General features: G+C 44.9%; 1 pseudogene; it reads left to right on the top strand.

Annotated features, from left to right (window-relative positions):
- The first annotated feature begins 2,027 nt into the window (after positions 1-2,027).
- Positions 2,028-3,067, top strand: LOC135892247 (probable G-protein coupled receptor 33; annotated as a pseudogene).
- Positions 3,068-5,671: the final 2,604 nt, after the last annotated feature.

Raw genomic sequence — 5,671 nt, 5'->3', positions numbered from 1 at the left:
CCAGCCTGCTGAGCCTCACGTGTGCTGGTGATGCTCAGTCTGTGCCGGGGATCTGCTGGCCAGATGTCAAACACATTTATCCCCAGCGAGACGGGAACCCAATGGAGACGGCTCTGACGTAAGGGCAAAGTTGCTCTGAATTCTCAGCCTCCTGCCGCTGCTAATTCATAAATCCGTCCGTCTGGAACCCAGACGGGCCCCTAGATCGTTCCAGTCTAGTCTCTGGCACAGCCCAGACAAGGGACTCTCAATTAGTCCCCCTGTACTGAGCTCAATCCCTCGTGTTTCCAAGAACATCTTCCAGAAAAGCCACCAGGTGTTTGTCCGGCTGTTCTTAAAACCCTCCAGGGATGGGGATCCCAAAACCACCCCGGAAGCCAATTCCAGAGCTTCTCCCCCTTGAGAGTTAGAAAGAGTTTCCTAACCTCTGACCTAAAATGTACAAACTTTTAAATTTGGGGAGTAAAAGTGTTGAGTTTGCAGTTTAAAAAGAATCTGGATTTTTTTTAATGGAAAAATCACTGTTTTTCCCCCAAAAAAAAACAGTTTGCAAAAATCGAAGCTTGGGCTAAAAGCTGTTTATGAAAACTCAAGATTTGTACCAAGCCTCTGAATGGTTTTCATCAAAACTGACAGTTTTGAATCAAACCCCAAGGATGGTTATTGGAACCTGATTGGGTTTTTTTTCCCTTACCAAAAATCCGTTTTCAAAACCCAAGCATTTGGGCTTAAAACAGTTTATAAAAAATGAACATTTGACTCAAGCCCCATGTTTTTTCTTACCCAACCTGCCATTTTTTATCCATCCCCCAAAACATTTACTCAAACTGCCAAATTTTTTACCCCAGTCAGTTTCCAAAACCTGAAACAAATCCAGTTTCCACTTCTTTCAATTAACAACAAAAAATTGTATCACATTTTTCTAAAGGAACCAGATCTGGTTTGAAATTCCTGGTGATAAATCACTGACGTATCCATCTGGTTCCATCCATTTCCCTAAAAAGAACAGGCATACTTGTGGCACCTTAGAGACTAACAAATTTATTAGAGCATAAGCTTTCGTGGGCTACAGCCCACTTCTTCAGATGCATATAGAATGGAACATATATTGAGGAGATATATATACACACATACAGAGAGCATGAACAGGTGGGAGTTGTCTTACCAACTCTGAGAGGCCAATTAAGTAAGTGAAAAAAAACTTTTGAAGTGATAATCAAGATAGCCAAGTACAGACAGTTTGATAAGAAGTGTGAGAATACTTACAAGGGGAGATAGATTCAATGTTTGTAATTGCTCAGCCATTCCCAGTCCTTATTCAATCCTAAGCTGATTGTATCTAGTTTGCATATCAATTCCAGCTCAGCAGTCTCTTGTTGGAGTCTGTTTTTGAAGTTTTTCTGTTGTAAGATAGCCACCCGCAGGTCTGTCATTGAATGGCCAGACAGGTTAAAGTGTTCTCCCACTGGTTTTTGAGTATTATGATTCCTGATGTCAGATTTGTGTCCATTAATTCTTTTGCGTAGAGACTGTCCGGTTTGGCCAATGTACATGGCAGAGGGGCATTGCTGGCACATGATGGCATATATCACATTGGTAGATGTGCAGGTGAACGAGCCCCTGATGGTATGGCTGATGTGACTAGGTCCTATGATGATGTCACTTGAATAGATATGTGGACAGAGTTGGCATCGGGCTTTCCCTATTACTCCAGAGTCCTTGCTCTCACTTAGGAAGGAAAGGGTCATACAATGGTGCTGATGAGGATATTGCAAAAATCCTGGGCACAGAACGCTCAATGAAAGAGGTGGCCCATAGCTCTGTCTTGTAGCAGTGAGTTCCACTGGCCATATCCCAGTTGATTGTAGAATACCCAGCCTGGATAGTCTGGAGGATGAGAGGGTGAGGTCCTCTCCAATGATGCATTCCTGACCCTCTGGTATTTCTCCCTTCCTTGTCTTCCATTCTCTGTTTTCCCCTCCTCTGTGGTCATTTTTAACCCCTCTTCTGTCTCTCCCCAGGGCACCATGGACAAAGGCAACATGACCATCCAACCAACCACTGGGGAGAATTCCAGCCAGACCCCAGCTGCTGCGAGCGCCACTCACTTTGCCGCAGCCGTGTTACTCTTCCCCACCTTCCTGCTGGGTGTGATTGGGAATGGGTTGTACCTGTGGGTGCTGGGGCTGAAGATGAGGAGGACAGTGACCACGCTCTGGTTCCTCCACTTGGTCTCCTGCTACCTCCTCTTCACCATGCTGATCCCCTTCTTCATCCTCCTGGGTTTCCACTGGGTCTTCATCATGGCTATGTGCAAACTCCTCTGTGCATGCCTCTCTCTGGGCATGTTCACCTCCATCTTACTTCTCGCCCTCATCAGCCTGGACTTAAACACCCTTATTCAAAAGCCCATCTGGTTTCGGAATCACCGCTCCCTACCCTGGGCTGGAAAGCTGGTTGCGAACATGCGGCTGGCCTCCTTCGGTCTCAGCGCTCCCTACCTGGCTTTTGGGGAGACCTGGCTGGTGGACGGGGGCAGAATCATCTGCATCAACAATTACAACATCTCCGGAGACTGGAACGGAGCCGAGAGGTAGGCCCTGGGCAGACAGGTCCACCTGGCTGTCCTCATGGTCTGGTTCCTGCTGGCTTCCTGCTGCCCTTCTCCACCATCGTGGGATGCTATGTCTGCGTGGGGCTGGAGATGAAGGGGAAGAAGTGGGTATGGGCTGGGAACCCCCTGAATGTCATGGTGTCCATGGTGGTTTCCTTTTTCCTCAGCTGACTGCCCTACCACCTCTACCACAATTTGAAGCTCTACAAGAAGGAGGTGCCAGAGTTGGTAACGGGTACCCTCTTTGTCATTTTCACCTTCACATCCTGCTTCAATTCCTCCTTATCCCCCATTGTCTACCTCTTCATGGGGGAGAAGTTCTGACAGGTGTTCAGGATGTCTCCTCTCACTCTGGTCAAAGCGGCTTTTGTCGATGATCACGGAGGCAGTGCCCCTGAGTCTAATGGAAGACACGGGTCAGAAGTTCACAACACAAAACAGGAGATGGCCTAAAGGTGCCCAGACTTAGGGAGAGTTGTAAGCTTGGCATCCCCTTTCTTCCTAGATTCCATATGGTTCTAAAATCTGGAGGGTTCCAGGTATATCGCTGTTTATAAACACTGCAGTGTTCCTGGATTCTAAATTCCCTGCTCTTTTTCGAGAATCCCATGTGTTCTAGGTCTCTCAATTTTTTCAAGCTCAGTGGGTCATTAATGGAACCAGATCAGTAGTCAGCTCCAGAATCTTGTTTGTTTTAGATCACTCAATGTGTTCTCACCTGATTGACTCTCTTGGATACTGCATCACTAGCTGGCTCTGGAATATCATTTATCGTAAGCGTCTCAATGTGTTCAAATTCAAAGTCTATGGGTTCTATATTCCTGACCGGATCTAGGCCATCACTGGATTCTTGAGTGTTTTCAAACCACATGGAATCCAACAGGTTCCAGATTGTTTCCTAAAAATTTCATCATGGTCCTAGATTTCCAAATGGTTTTTAATCCATTAGGTGTAGTATATTATAGAAGAGTCAGTATATTGTAATAGCGATATCTACCTCTTCTCTAGTGTTTGTCATCAGTAGATCTCAAAGAACTTTACCAAGGTCAGTAGCAGTCTTCCAGTTTTTACAAATGTGTAAACTGAGGCACAGAATGGGGAAGTGACTTGGCCAAAGTCGCCCAGTAGAACCTTTGGTCTGTCCAGTGGCAGAAGCGGGAACAAATCCAGATCTCCTGCATCCCAGCCCAGGTCTCTATCCATTGCATCTCCTTAGATTGTGAGATCTGTAGCACACAGACTGTCTTTTTGCTCTGTTTGTACAGCACCTATCACAGCCAGGTCCTGGGCCAGGACTGGGGCTTCCAGCACTACTTGAAATAAAAAATAATAAGTAATAATCAGTCCCGGGTGTTACTTGAACTACTTATATTCCAGAAGGTTTATGTGGCGGCTCTGAAATATTTTACAACCACCGCATGACCCAGTCACTGGGATATTTAGTGTGTGGAGGCTCTGGCTTAGTTTAAGAGTGGTCAATAAGGAAAACAAGCTGGCAAGACAAAAAGTGGCTCCAGAGAAACCACCTACCCATGAACACTGCAGGGCGGTGAAGAGGTAACGTCCAAGTAACCAAGAAGATCCTACTTGCCAGCTCTAGCCAAGTTACAAAACTTTGGCCAACTCGGGGGCCAGCAGATCCAATGAACAAAAACTTTAAAAGACCCATCGGGTGGATTCTCCATCACTGACAATTTTTAAGGCAGGATTGGGTGTTTTTCTAAGAGATCTTGTTAGGGGGCTTATTCCTTCACCCTCTCACTTCCCTGGTCCTTCTCGCATGACCATGCAAATAAACATACAAAACAATACAGAAGCAAGAATTTCACAACTACATCTATACAGACTTAAGGGTTTTCCAGCTGTGTCTATTGATAAGTAAGTTCTTACCAGACAGGATGCTGTCAAACTAAGTTTCCTTTTACATCTTTTAGGCTCTTCCCTTTCTCTGGAGGTGATAGGAATATCAGGACAGGATTGTATTCCAATAGCACCTTATTTCAATATGACTCGTTTGGAATGTGAGGATGTGACCGTTCACTTCTCAGCTTATGGTTGCCTCTGCTGCTTAGCCAAAGGCCTTACTTTGCCTAAGAACAGAGCCTCAGACTGTCACAGTGCGAGAAGGCCCTTACACAGACAGACAGTGATTTTGATTCTTTCTTTTATACCTCTATAACTAGCTAAGTGATAAGAATACACGTAAAATCTTAAAGTATAGGCCTTTACAGACAGGCCTGAATATCTATATCCTAACAGATCTGCTCTAGTTCAACCAGGGACTAATTCAAGGATATTCTGCAGGAGTTCAGATAGGGCACTACCATGCTCCATCTGGACTTGGAAGCTCTGAATCTACCCAGAGGTCGGGGTGGTGCACCAGTTGTCACCTAGGGCCCACTGTGGTGTCTGAGCAAGCAAGGCCTGTGTAGGCCACCAGCCCAGGGTGGAGGCTGTAGGTAAGTTAGACACATGTGTTTTACTGTTCAGACAAAACAAGAGTGACAACCATAACAGATACCACCCATCTCTGATTCAAAATTCAATAGGTTCTCATGGATTCTAGGAATCCTGGCTGATTGTTAACCTCTTGGGTCCCAGCTACGTCACTGTTTTCAATCTGATCTGATCTGGGCTAGATTAGACATAATGTTTTCAAACCCCTGTATGTTTCAAAAGCTAATAAGATCCTATGAGTTCTAGATATTTGGCTGGTTCTTGAACCTTTGGGTTCTAGGTTTTCCAAGATTTTAAAACCCAAAGAGATCCTATGTGGTCTTGAGCATCCTAGTTTCCAACCTCATATATGATGTCCTACCTGACATAGGACCAGTTTGGGTTTTAAAAAACTTGTCATGCCTAGATCTCAAGAGGTTCAAGAACCACTCAGATATCTAGAACTCATGGGGTACTATTGGGTTTATCTATCTATATCTATCTATCTATCTATCTATCTATCTATCTATCTATCTATCTATCTATCTATCTATCTATCTATCCACACACACACACACTGTAGTACCACATGAGTTCTAGATATTTGGCTATTTCTGAAAC

Source organism: Emys orbicularis, chromosome 20, assembly GCF_028017835.1.
Source record: "Emys orbicularis isolate rEmyOrb1 chromosome 20, rEmyOrb1.hap1, whole genome shotgun sequence".
Classification (NCBI taxonomy): Eukaryota; Metazoa; Chordata; order Testudines; family Emydidae; genus Emys; species Emys orbicularis.
Note: the sequence above shows the minus strand (reverse complement) of the source record. Positions and strands in the feature narration are given on the sequence as shown.